The 14,056-nt window shown below is 47.7% G+C and overlaps 1 protein-coding gene across 7 annotated transcripts in view; it reads right to left on the minus strand.

The window, feature by feature from the left end:
- The window catches only part of armc3 (armadillo repeat containing 3), a 212,604-nt gene that overhangs the window by 29,181 nt on the left and 169,367 nt on the right, over positions 1-14,056 (minus strand). The window lies entirely within an intron of this gene.

The following is a 14,056-nucleotide window of genomic DNA, read 5'->3' on the forward strand; positions in this document are numbered from 1 at the left end:
GGGAGGGGGAAAGTGAGGGGGGCACTGAGTGAGGGAGGGGCAGGGTGAGGGGGCACTGAGTGAGGGAGGGGCAGAGTGAGGGAGGGGCAGAGTGAGGGAGGGGCAGAGTGAGGAGGCGCAGAGAACATTTGATTTATAACCACAAGAAGGTCTCAAGACTCTCAATTATAATCAATAGACACAATAAAAGATTTTATTTTGCATCTGAGAAGTGTAACTCAAATTTCTACTGAGTTCAAAGTGTATACGAGACTACACTTAAACCGCATGGTAGATTTCTACAGCGGGTCTGACCCGGTATTCTCAGGGCCTCCGCGATTCTCTGCCTCCAATTGGCCAAATTCCCGATGGCGAGTTTCACTTGTGCTTTTAAAAATCGTGAAACAGGCACCGTGACTACTGAGGGAGAGATAGGGGGTACGGAAAGTGTCCAACAAAGCTATAGTTTGCTGACAGTTGTGCTGCTGGTTGAGCGGCTTCTTGCCAGGGCCAGGGTGGGTAGCAGGGGTTGGCCACGAGGTGGGCTGTGGGGTCGGGGTGGACGTGCATGGAACACCATTGCCACAGCCTACAAGGCAGCCGTGCAACTGCGCACGCTGTTGACTGCCCACTCTGAACTTAGGGCCACGGGTCATATGGGTGTCCCCCACACCACTCCCTTGGTGCCCTCTGGCCCCAGCCGACCCACCAGCCACATTGGTGCGCTCCATCACAACTAGTACCATCTTGTTGGCTGGGTTGGAGTGTGGGGAATGAAGTGTGCATATGCGGCTGCAGCTTGTCAGCCTCCTGAGTGTCAATCGTGAATCCGGCACGGTCTTTTATTGGAATCGATTGTGTTCCACGTGGCGCTGGTGCTAGCCCTTTAACAGTCGTTGAATCGGTCCAGATACGACACCAGGTTTGCTCGCGTGGAAGTCCACAAATCCTGCCCCGGCGTCAACACTTAAGTCTCAGGAACGGAGAATCCCGCTGACAGGGTTTGTCTAATGAAGAGGCATTGAGCAGTTTAGGCCTTTACTTTCTTGATCCAGCAGAGGGCAGTAGAGCGGAGCTGCTGATTGGCCGCTGCAGGGGAAATTTACATACATCCATGTGCTCACTCTAACTTGGAGGTGGTTTGTGGAGGAGCTCTTGTCAAGTGACACTTAAACCCAAAACACTTCTTCAGTGTTTCCCTCCCTACCCCCTCCTCTCACCAAAAAAAAAACAACCGCTGTAAAGATCAAGGGGAAGGCTCGAGGGCAGGTAGAAGTGGAAAGTTGAACCGTGAAGTCACAGCCTGCAGGTAAAGGATTGGCTGGTGACTGGTAAGTAGTTTTTATTTATTTTCCCTCAGGTGTTATCATGCAGAGGTTGCTGAGTGAGTGCTTGCTGAGAAGGGGAGTGAATAACAGGTAAGCTCTTTCTTTCTGTTTTTTTATCTAGGGGGATGACAGGGAAGGTAGTGCAATGTTCCTCCTGCAGAATGTTTGAGGTGAGGGACGCCGTCAGTGTCCCTGCTGATTTCATCTGTGGGAAGTGCACCCATCTCCAGCTCCTCAGAAACCGCGTTAGGGAACTGGAGCTGGAGTTGGATGAACTTCGGATCATTCGGGAGGCAGAGGTGGTCATAGATAGAAGCTTCAGGGATGTAGTTACTCCGAAGAATAAAGATAGATGGGTGACGGTGAGAGGGGCTGGGAGGAAGCAGTCAATACAGGGATCCTCTGTGGCCGTTCCCCTTAGTAACAAGTATACCGCTTTGGATACTGTTGGGGGGGGGGGGGGGGGGGAGGTGGGGGGTGGGGGGGACTTACCAGGGTTAAGCCATGGGGTACAGGTCTCTGGCACAGAGTCTGTCCCTGTTGCTCAGAAGGGAAGGGGGGAGAGGAGACTCCATAGTTAGGGGGATAGATAGGAGATTCTGTGGGAACGAGAGAGACTCACGGTTGGTGCGTTACCTCCCAGGTGCCAGGGTGCGCAATGTCTCGGATCGTGTTTTGGGGATCCTTAAGGGGGAGGGGGAGCAGCCCCAAGTCGTGGTCCACATAGGTACCAACGACATAGGTAGGAAAAGGGATGGGGATGTAAGGCAGGAATTCAGGGAGCTAGGGTGGAAACTTAGATCTAGGGCAAACAGAGTTATTATCTCTGGGTTGTTACCCGTGCCACGTGATAGCAAGACGAGGAATAGGGAGAGAGAGGAGTTGAACACGTAGCTACAGGGATGGTGCAGGAGGGAGGGTTTCAGATTTCTGGATAATTGGGGCTCATTCTGGGGTCGGTGGGACCTCTACAAACGGGATGGTCTGCACCTGGACCAGAGGGGTACCAATATTCTGGGGGAGAAATTTGCTAATGCTCTTCGGGAGGGTTTAAACTAGTTCAGCAGGGGCTTGGGAAGCGGAATTGTAGCTCCAGTATACAGGAGTTTGAGAGTAGTGAGGTCATGAGTAGGGTTTCAAAGTTGCAGGAGTGTACCGGCAGGTAGGAAGGTGGTTTAAAGTGTGTCTTCTTCAATGCCAGGAGCATCCGGAATATGGTGGGTGAACTTGCGGCATGGGTTGGTACCTGGGACTTCGATGTTGTGGCCATTTCGGAGACATGGATAGAGCAGGGACAGGAATGGTTGTTGCAGGTGCCGGGATTTAGATATTTCAGTAAGCTCAGGGAAGGTGGTAAAAGAGGGGGAGGGGCGGCATTGTTAGTCAAGGACAGTATTACGGTGGCAGAAAGGTCGTTTGATGAGGACTTGTCTACTGAGGTAGTATGGGCTGAGGTTAGAAACAGGAAAGGAGAGGTCACCCTGTTAGGGGTTTTCTATAGGCCTCTGAAAAGTTCCAGAGATGTAGAGGAGAGGATTGCAAAGATGATTCTGGATAGGAGCAAAAGCAACAGGGTAGTTGTTATGGGGACTTTAACTGTCCAAATATTGACTGGAAACGCTATAGTTCGAGTACATTAGATGGGTCCGTTTTTGTCCAATGTGTGCAGGAGGGTTTCCTGACACAGTATGTAGATAGGCCAACGAGAGGCGAGGCCGTATTGGATTTGGTACCGGGTAATGAACCAGGACAGGTGTTAGATTTGGAGGTAGGTGAGCACTTTGGTGATAGTGACCACAATTCGATTACGTTTACTTTAGTGATGGAAAGGGATAGGTATATACCGCAGGGCAAGAGTTATATCTGGGGGAAAGGCAATTATGATGCGATGAGGCAAGACTTAGGATACATCGGATGGAGAGGAAAACTGCAGGGGATGGGCACAATGGAAATGTGGAGCTTGTTCAAGGAACAGCTACTGCGTGTCCTTGATAAGTATGTACCTGTCAGGCAGGGAGGAAGTGGTCGAGTGAGGGAACCGTTGGTTACTAAAGCAGTCGAAACACTTGTCAAGAGGAAGAAGGAGACTTAAGTAAAGATGAGACATGAAGGTTCAGTTGGGGCGCTCGAGAGTTACAAGTTAGCTAGGAAGGACCTAAAGAGAGAGCTAAGAAGAGCCAGGAGGGGACATGAGAAGTCTTTGGCCGGTAGGATCAAGGATAACCCTAAAGCTTTCTATAGATATGTCAGGAATAAAAGAATGAGTAGGGTAAGAGTAGGGCCAGTCAAGGACAGTAGTGGGAAGTTGTGCTTGGAGTCCGAAGAGATAGGAGAGGTGCTAAATGAATATTTTTCGTCAGTATTCACACAGGAAAAAGACAATGTTGTCGCGGAGAATACTGAGATTCAGGCTACTAGACTAGAAGGGCTTGAGGTTCATAAGGAGGAGGTGTTAGCAATTCTGGAAAGTGTGAAAATAGATAAGTCACTTGTGCCGGATGGGATTTATCCTGGGAGGAGATTGCTGAGACTTTGGCCTTGATCTTTAAGTCATCTTTGTCCACAGGAGTGGTGCCAGAAGATTGGAGGATAGCAAATGTTGTCCCCTTGTTCAAGAAGGGGAGTAGAGATAACCCCGGTAACTATAGACCAGTGAGCTTTACTTCTGTTGTGGGAAAAATCTTGGAAAGGTTTATAAGAGATAGGATTTATAATCATCTGGAAAGGAATAATTTGATTAGAGATAGTCAACACGGTTTTGTGAAGGGTAGGTCGTGCCTCACAAACCTTATTGAGTTCTTTGAGAAGGTGACCAAACAGGTGGATGAGGGTAAAGCAGTTGATGTGGTGTATATGGATTTCAGTAAAGCATTTGATAAGGTTCCCCACGGTAGGCTATTGCAAAAAATACGGAGGCTGGGGATTGAGGGTGATTTAGAGATGTGGATCAGAAATTGGCTAGCTGAAAGAAGACAGAGGGTGGTGGTTGATGGGAAATGTTCAGAATGGAGTACAGTCACAAGTGGAGTACCACAAGGATCTGTTTTGGGGCCACTGCTGTTTGTCATTTTTATAAATGACCTGGAGGGCGTAGAAGGATGCGTGAGTAAATTTGCAGATGACACTAAAGTCGGTGGAGTTGTGGACAGTGCGGAAGGATGTTACAAGTTACAGAGGTACATAGATAAGCTGCAGCGCTGGGCTGAGAGGTGGCAAATGGAGTTTAATGCAGAAAAGTGTGAGGTGATTCATTTTGGAAGGAATAACAGGAAGACTGAGTATTGGGCTAATGGTAAGATTCTTGGCAGTGTGGATGAGCAGAAAGATCTCAGTGTCCATGTACATAGATCCCTGAAAGTTGCCACCCAGGTTGAGAGGGTTGTTAAGAAGCCATACGGTGTGTTAGCTTTTATTGGTAGAGGGATTGAGTTTAGGAGCCATGAGGTCATGTTGCAGCTATACAACACTCTGGTGCGGCCGCATTTGGAGTATTGCGTGCAATTCTGGTCGCCGCATTATAGGAAGGATGTGGAAGCATTGGAAAGGGTGCAGAGGAGATTTACCAGAATGTTGCCTGGTATGGAGGGAAGATCTTATGAGGAAAGGCTGAGGGACTTAAGGCTGTTTTCGTTAGAGAGAAGAAGGTTAAGAGGTGACTTAATTGAGGCATACAAGGTAATCAGAGGATTGGATAGGGTGGACAGTGAGAGCCTTTTTTCTCGGATGGTGATGTCTAGCACGAGGGGACATACCTTTAAATTGAGGGGCGATAGATATAAGACAGATGTCAGAGGTAGGTTCTTTACTCAGAGAGTAGTAAGGGCGTGGAATGCCCTGCCTGCAACAGTAGTGGACTCGCCAACACTAAGGACATTCAAATGGTCATTGGATAGACATATGGACAATAAGGGAATAGTGTAGATGGGCTTTAGAGTGGTTTCATAGGTCGGCGCAACATCGAGGGCCGAAGGGCCTGTACTGCGCTGTAATGTTCTATGTTCTATGAATTTAGAAGAATGAGAGGAGATCTAATTTTTTAAAAAGTAAATTTAGAGTACCCAATTCATTTTTCCCAATTAAGGGGCAATTTAGCGTGGCCAATCCACCTAGCCTGCACATCTTTGGGTTGTGGGGGCGAAACCCACGCAAATACGGGGAGAATGAGAGGAGATCTAATTGAGATATATAAGATGATAAAACATATTGCTCTTGTGGGGCAATCTAGAACGAGAGGTAATAGTTTCAGGATAAGAGGCAGCAGATTCAAAACAAAGATGTGGAGAAATTACTTCTCTTAAAGGGTTGTGAATTTGTGGAATTCACCTCCAGAGTGCGTTGGATGCCGGGACAGTGAGTAAATTTGAGGAGATTTTTAATCGATAATGGGTTGAAGGGTTATGGAGAACAGACAGGAAAGCCGAGGTGAGGCCAAGAGGAGATCAGCCATGATCGTACTGAATAGGCTTGAGGGGCTGAATTGCCTTCCCCTGCTCCTAGTTCTTATGTTATGTTATGACAGAGATTAGGAGAAATATTTTCTCTCAGAGGGATGTGCAACTTTGGAACTCTCTATCTCTGAAGTCAGTGGAAGCGGAGTCACTGAATATTTTCAAGACAGAGATAAATATATTTTTGTTCGGCAAGAGAATCAAAGGTTATTGTGAGTAGATGGGAATATAGAACTCAAAACACAAACAGATAAGCCTTGTTGAATGGCACAGCTGGCTTGAGAGTCTGAATAGCCTACTCTGCTCCTATTTCATACGTTTGGATGTATGTTCATAAATACATCCAAGGACACTGATGGAAGCAAGAGGGCAAATTGCGGACTGGAGAATGGCAAATGTTGTCCCCTTGTTCAAAAAATGATGCAAGGATAAACCCAGCATCTACCGGTCAGTCAGATTAACCTTGTGTGGGGAAACATTTAGAAGCGATAATCCTGGACAAAATTAACACTCACTTTGGCAAATGCGAATTGATTAAGGAAGTCAACACAGATTTGTTCAGGGAAAACCATACATTAACTGTCTTGTTTGAGGCTTTGATAAGGAGAATGTGAGGGGGTAAATGTTGCCACAGTGTCAGAGGACCATAGGCTGCCCTCTCCTTGGAGAGCTGACTGGTGGTGGTTTAACCTGAAGGTCACCACACCTCAGGTGAGGGGCACGTACGGGAATTAAACTCGCGCTGTTGTCATCACTCCACAACACGACCAGCCGGCCAGTCAACTGAGCTAACCATCACCTGCATTGATTGATGTCTGAGTAAAACATTGTTAGGGCAATGACTTCTACAGTCCAGAGGCAAGCAATTCAAAAATAAAAAGTATGCTTGAATCATGGACAATTGGCAGCTATAGTTTTGTACATTGTTACCAAAGTGTCTAGATTTTGTTTCAATTGAAAACATATGATAAAACAATATCAGGTTAAAAATGTCAGGTTAGCATTTCTATAGCAAACACCAGGGAAAATATTTCTTATGCCAATGACAAATACATGTCCTTTTCAAATGTTTCCATCTCTCTGAAAAATATTCAGTGTCCGTATATTTGAATAATTATTGGACAGACACGGTTTGGTGTGCCATCTATGCACCTCACTGGCACTCTCACTTCCACCTGTGGCTGTGCAATTAGCTTGGAAGCATAAGAAAGTAGATGGTTAAAATTGCTTTCAATCATAATATGGAAGATGAAGATTGTGAAGGAGTGCACATTTTGGTTTCCTGATGATTATATCATGAGAACATCAAGTTTAAAGGAACTCTGATTTGTAAGTTCAATTGTTTTTCTGAACAGTAAATTCAAATTTTAATCACTTTGCTATACTTCACAAACTAAATAATCAAAAAGCACTCATTTATCCAGTGAATTTTCTCAATTTAAAATGATCACTTGTTTGAAAGATGTATGGTAGTGCACTTTAGCCACAATTAAATCTTGATTTTTATTTGAACAATGGTGTTAGTTCAGTCGTGTGTCTTATTCAAGAAAATACTTTTAGCTGCTAAAATTATGCCTAAATCTATTATTCATCCCTGCCAACATTCAAGTGGGAAACACAGTCATGGATTAACACCTCACAATGTGGTATATAGTTGCTGTTCTGTGCTTATGATTAAATACGCACACGCAGAAACAATAATTCACAAAATGCCATGGCTGAATTTAAAGGGCCTGAAACAAGCATTGGTAAGAAGATGAACAACAACTTTTATTCATATGGCACCATTCTGGTAGAAAAACCTCCTCGGGCACTCACAAAGGTGTAATCAAATAAAAAAAGGGCTTCAACAAATAAAAGCCATGTGTACCCACATGGATCTTAATTATATAGAAGTAACATTCTGCGGATGTTGGTAATCTGAAATAAAAACAGAAAATGCTGGAAAAACTCATCAGATTTGGCAGCATCTGTGGAGAGGAACAGAATGTTTTGAGTCCAACATGACTCTTCTTCGGAACTCCAAATCCGGTTCCAATTCCAGTTCCAATTCCCACGCCCCCAAAACTGTCGCTGACAGAGCTCTCAACCATGTCCAACCCATTTCTGGCATTTCTACTCTCATTTCTTACCCTCCCTCTGAAAATCATGACTGAAACTGCACTGTAAATTCTATGATCCATGACAGCAATGCCCTTGTCCTCACTTTCCACCCCAACAGCCTCCACATTCAAAGGATCATCCTCCACCATTTCCACCACCTTCAGCATATTCAGAAACTTAACCAGACTGGCCATATTAATACTGTGGCTGCCAGGGCAGGTCAAAGGCTAGGAATCCTACGGCAAGTAACTCACCTCCTGACCCCCCCAAAGCCTGTCCATCCATCTACAAGGCACAAGTCAGGAGTGTAATGGAATACTCTTCACTTACCTGGATGAGTGCAGCTCCAATAACACTCAAGAAGCTTGACACCATCCAGGACAAAGCAGCCTACTTGATTGCTCCTCCTTCCACAAACTTTCAAACCCTCCACCACCGATGAACACTGGCAGCCGTGTGTACAATCTACAAGGTGCAGTGCAGTAACTCACCAAGGTTCCTTAGACATCACCTTTTAAACCCATGACCACTACAATCTAGAAGGACAAGAGTAGCAGATACCTGGGAGCCCTACCACCTGGAGATTCCCCTCCAAGTCACCATCACCCACCCCCGCTGCGACAAACAGCTTCTCAAACACTGTCACAAGCATCCCCCACCTTTTCTCAAACTCCCCTGCTGAGCCCTTAACTCATACTTTATCTTCTCTAACCGCAGGAAGTCGTACAGGTCACCCAGCCATGCTGCTACCCCCGGTGGTGATGCCGACCGCCACTCCAGCAAAAATTGTCGCCGTGCAATCAGAGAGGCGAAGGCAAAGACATCGGCCTTCCTCCTCTCCATGAGCCCCGGGTTCTCTGAAACCCCAAATATCGCCACCAAAGGGTGCGGGTCCACTTCCTCCCCCACTATCCTGGCTAAGACCACGAACACTCCCGCCCAGAATCTTCCCAATTTTTCACAACCCCAAAACCTGTGCGCATGATTCGCTGGCCTCCACCCACACCTCTCATACTCATCTGCTACCCCCTGAAAGAACCCACTCATTCTCGCCCGAGTCACATGCACCCTGTGCACCACCTTAAACTGTATCAGGCTCATCCTTGCACAAGAGGAGGTCCCATTTACCCTACGCAATACCTCACTCCATACTCCCCAATTGATCTCTCCTCCCAACTCCACTTCCCATTTCTCCTTGATCTTCACCATCCGCTCGCCTCCCTGATCCCCCAGCCACTTATATATATATCTCCAATTCTTCCCTCCCTTTCCACATCCGGAAGCAGCAGCGCTCCAGCAGGGTGTATCCCTGCAATCTAGGGAACCCCTTCCAGACCTTTTGTGCAAAGTCCCTAACCTATAGATACCTGAACTCACTACCCCTTGGCACTACTCCTGTAGACAAAGATGACTTAAAGATCAAGGCCAATGGCTCTATGGTCAGCGCAAACAGCAGCGGCGACAGCGGGCACCCCTGCCTCGTACCCCTGTGTAAGTCAAAGCTTTGTGAGCTCATATCATTCGTCCTCACCCTCGCTCTTGGCGCCACATACAGCAACCGCACCCATGCCACAAATCTCGGGCCAAACTCAAACCTTCCCAAAACATCGAACAAGTACCGCCACTCCACCCAATCAAATGCTTTCTCCGCGTCCATGGGCACCACCACCTCCGGTTCCAGAGCTCTCGACGGATTCGTCACCATATTCAACAGCCGTCTTATATTACTCATGATCTGCTGCCCTTCACGAAGCCTGTTTGATCTTCTGCAACCACCCCCGGGACACAATCTTCCATCCTCCCTGCCAACAACTTAGCCAATACTTTCATATCCGTGTTCAATCGTGCTATGGGTCTATACGACCCACATTCCACCGGATCCTTCCCTTTTTGGGGGATTAATGTGATTACTGCCTGCTTCATTGTCTCTGGAAACTCCCCCTTCTTCAGTGCTTCATTAAACGCCCCCAACAGATGTGGTGCCAGGTCCGCCGCAAATTCCTGAATAAAATTCTGCCGGGTACCCATCCGGTCCAGGGGCCTTCCCCGACTTCATACCCCTGATACTATCCAGCACCTTCCCTCAGCCCCAGGGGCTCCTCCAACGCCTTCCTCTTTGCTTCCTCCACCTGGGGAAATTCCAATACGCCACTCACAATCAAATATCTCCCACCTGGATCCCTCACCTCCTTCGCACTCACGAATCCCATTTTTTAGCTCATTAAAATCGCCACACCCCTTGATTTCAAATCAAACCCCGAGTGAAAAACCTGCCCGACCCACCCTGTTATTCTCCAAGTCTGAATATAGATTGTAGACTTCCAGTTAACACAAATACTTTATTCAATGGGTTTGTTCTGTTTCCAGAGCTTAACTAGATATAACACAGTCAAGAGGTATGACCAGTGAAGCTAAGGTAAACTGCCTTAGCTGAGCTGTCTCTGTCTGCTGCTGCTCACTAGCCCTGTGCTACTCAAAGAGGCGGATCCTCCCTTGGGCTGGGCCCTTTATACCCGTCTCTGATGCCCTCTAGTGATTGTTACATCTGTCTGTAGTCCCTGGTGTATGTGCAGATGTATCTACAGTTGTACAGATCATTACACACCCCTTCCTTAACCTAACCTGGTCCTTCACACGGAGGTGTGTCTCCTGCAAAAAGACAACCCCACTTTCAAGCTCCTGAGGTGCGCGAACACCCGCGACCTTTTAACCGGCCCATTCAGTCCCCGGACGTTCCACGTTACCAACGTTACCGGAGGCTTGCCTCTCCAATCCCCTTTATCGTTCGTCATCTTCCCCACTTAACACCTGCCCCTTTAATTCGACTCTGTACCAAGCCCATCCCAGATGGCCCCTTTCTTCGCCCTTGACCATGTCATCTCTCACCCCCTGCCACATCGGAGAACACCCCACCCCCACTTTTCCCCTTCCCCTTCTCCCCCCCCCCCCCACTTCCCCTTTCCCCCCCTCCCCCCAGCCACCCCTCTTGGCCTTCTCCCTCACCACCTCACTTCCGTTCACCAGCATAACCTGCTAGCGCGGCTGCCCCTGCCCAAAGGCACATCCTAATGACCCCCCCCCCCACTGCTCAGCTCAAAGAAGAAGGCCTCCTGCTGGCCTTACCCCCACCCAAACAAGGGTTTCTCCTGAACTCCAGGTCGCCTTCTCCAAAAGCAAACAAACAGATGTTAAACACAAACAGTCCCATAAAACAGGAGGGGGGATGGGAACATCCATCCCCACATAAACCTTTCACCCCTACAACCCCTTACAATCTCACCATTGAACAGAAACCCCTCCCCCCACAAAAAAAGGCGAAAATTCCCCAAACCCTGCACCAACTTCAAACATGCTCCCGACCATTACATAGTGCCAGCACCCCGGTTCCCAAGCATTGTCCACTCAGTTCGCCCCCAGTTTATGCTCTTTAATGAAGTCTTTGGCCGCTTTTGGGGTCTCGAAATAATACTCCCGGCCTCCGAACGTCACCCATAATTTCGCCGGGTAGAGCATCCCAAACCTGATTTGCTGCCAGTACAGCACACCTCCTTGGCCTTGTTGAAACCTGCCCGCCGTTTTGCCAACTCGGCTCCGCTGTCCTGATAAATCCGGACGTTATTTCCCTCTCAGTCGCAACTACACTTCTCCCTGGCCCACCATAGAATTTTCTCTTTCTCCACAAATTTATGGAGTCTCACGATCAGCGCCCGTGGTGGCTCCCCAGCTCTAGGCTTTTGCCTCAGAGACCTATGCGCTCGGTCCACTTCAGGTGCCTTATCTAGCACCCTTCTGCCACCAATCCCATCAGCATCCTCGAGACGTACCTCGTGGCACTCACACCTTCCACTCCTTCAGGCAGGCCCACTATTCGCATGTTCTGTCTTCTCGAGGTATTCTCCTGCTCCTCAACCTTTGCCCTCAGCGTTTTACAATGGTCTCCTAGGAGCCCCACCTCCGCCTCCAGAGCCACCACACGATCGCTGTGGTCCGAGATCACTCCTTCAATCTCCCGAATCTGTGACCCCTGCACCTCCAAACACCTCTCCATCCGCTCCAAAGTACTCTTCAGGGGTACCACAGTTTCTGCAATGGCTTTTGCATGATCCTCATCCATTTCTTTCCTTTGTTTATGGAATTCCTCCTTGATAAAAGTCATCAGTTCCTGTATCTGGGGCCTTACAGCTTGCCCCTCCCCCACCTGCATGCTGGAAGAGACTGTGAAGCAAAAGACTGTTTCAACTTTCCAGCCAAACCTCTCACTGTTTTCTGCCGGGTCGGGTGATCAGAAGACATACCATTCCAGGGGTAAACTACTCCTCTAACATTCACCTACGCCTTTTCATCAAAATTCCACCCGGATCTGGGTAAAAAGAGCCCTCTTCTGTGACTTTGAACAGGAACAGCCCTTTATGTGACCAATCACTCCATGGTCACAAGCGGAAGTCTCCTGGATCTTCCTCCCTAATAGCACAGTGAGTGTACCTGTACCTCAAGGACTGCAGTGATCAAGAAGTAATCTCACCACCACCTTCTGAAGGGCAGCTAGGGATGGGCAATAAATGCTGGCCTAACCAGTAATGCCCACATCCCGTAAATAAATTTTTTAAAAAATACCATCCACTCATGGAGTATTCATGTTTGCAGCATGAAAACAGGCCCTTCGGCCCATCTTGACCATGCCTCCCAGTTTTTACCTTTAAGCTAGTCCCAATTGCCCGCATTTGGCCCACATCCCTCTATACCCACCTTTCCCATATAACTGTCTAAATGCTTTTTAAAGGCAAAATTGTACCCTCCTCTAATACTTCCCCTGGCAGCTCGTTCCAGACACTCATCGCCCTCTGTGTGAAAAAAGTGTCCCTCTGGACCCTTTTGTATCTCTCCCCTCTCACCTTAAACCTATGCCCTCTCATTTTAGACTCCACTGCCTTTGGGAAAAGATGATGACTATCTACCTTATCTATGCCCCTCATTATTTTATAGACCTCTATAAGCCTCCTACGCTCCAGGAAAAAAAGTCCCAGTCTATCCAGCCTCTCCTTTTAACTCAAACCATCAAGTCCCATCCCAGTAAATCTTTTCTGCGCTCTTTCTAGTTTACTAATATAATCACCCCTCCCCTCACCCAACGGCATTCCAAAGGGGCCGTTTCCTCCGCAACACCCTGGTCCCTCCTATATCACCCCCAATAGCTTGTCCCTTTCCCACCGGATCTTCCCATGCAACTTCAGGAAATGTAGCACCTTTCCTTTTTCGTCCTCTCTCCTCATCCTCCATTGTCCCAAATACCCCTTCCGGGTGAAGCAGTGATTTACTTGTATTTATTTTATAATAATCTTTATTGTCACAAGTAGGTTTACATTAACACTACAATGAAGTTACTGTGAAAAGCCCCTAGTCGCCACATTCCGTACACAGAGGGAGAATTCAGAATGTACAAATTACCTAACAGCACGTCTTTCGGGGCATGTGGGAGGAAACCGGAGCACCCGGAGGATACCCACGCAGACACGGGGAGAACGTGCAGACTCCGCATACAGTGACCCAAGCCGGGAATCAAACCTGGGACCCTGGAGCTGTGAAGCAACAGTGCTAACCACTGTGCTACCGTGCTGCCTGTAGCTTAGTGTACTGTATTCGTTGCTCAACAATGCCATCTACTCTACATTGGGGCACAAAACTCAAATTGGGTGACTGCTTTGTGGAATACTTCCACTCAGTCCACAAGCATGAACCTGAGCTTTAGGTTGCTTGCCATTTTAATTAATCATTTCTGTTCTCAGCATGCTGCAATGTTCCAACGAAGCTCAACACAAATTTGAAGAACTGCACCCCCTCTTTTGATTACAATAAGTCTTATGACACCAGGTTAAAGACCAACAGGTTTGTTTCGAATCACTAGCTTTCAGAGCTTTCCGAAAGCTAGTGATTCGAAACAAACCTGTTGGACTTTAACCTGGTGTTGTAAGACTTCTTACTGTACCCCCCCCCAAAGTAACATTTACACAATCCAATCTCCTGGTATCTGCCTAGCCACCGTCTCGGATTAAACAGCTGAACACACAGATTACCAAAGTAGACAGGGAGGAGCTAAACTGGACAAGAGCAGTTCAGCCCTATGATCAAAGGGCCTGGCACTCACAGAGTGAGGTGCCTGGCATTCTCCTGCAACAGCCTGGAGCTGCTTGACCATCTATC

This window comes from Scyliorhinus torazame, chromosome 6, assembly GCF_047496885.1.
Source record: "Scyliorhinus torazame isolate Kashiwa2021f chromosome 6, sScyTor2.1, whole genome shotgun sequence".
In the NCBI taxonomy this organism is placed as follows: domain Eukaryota; kingdom Metazoa; phylum Chordata; class Chondrichthyes; order Carcharhiniformes; family Scyliorhinidae; genus Scyliorhinus; species Scyliorhinus torazame.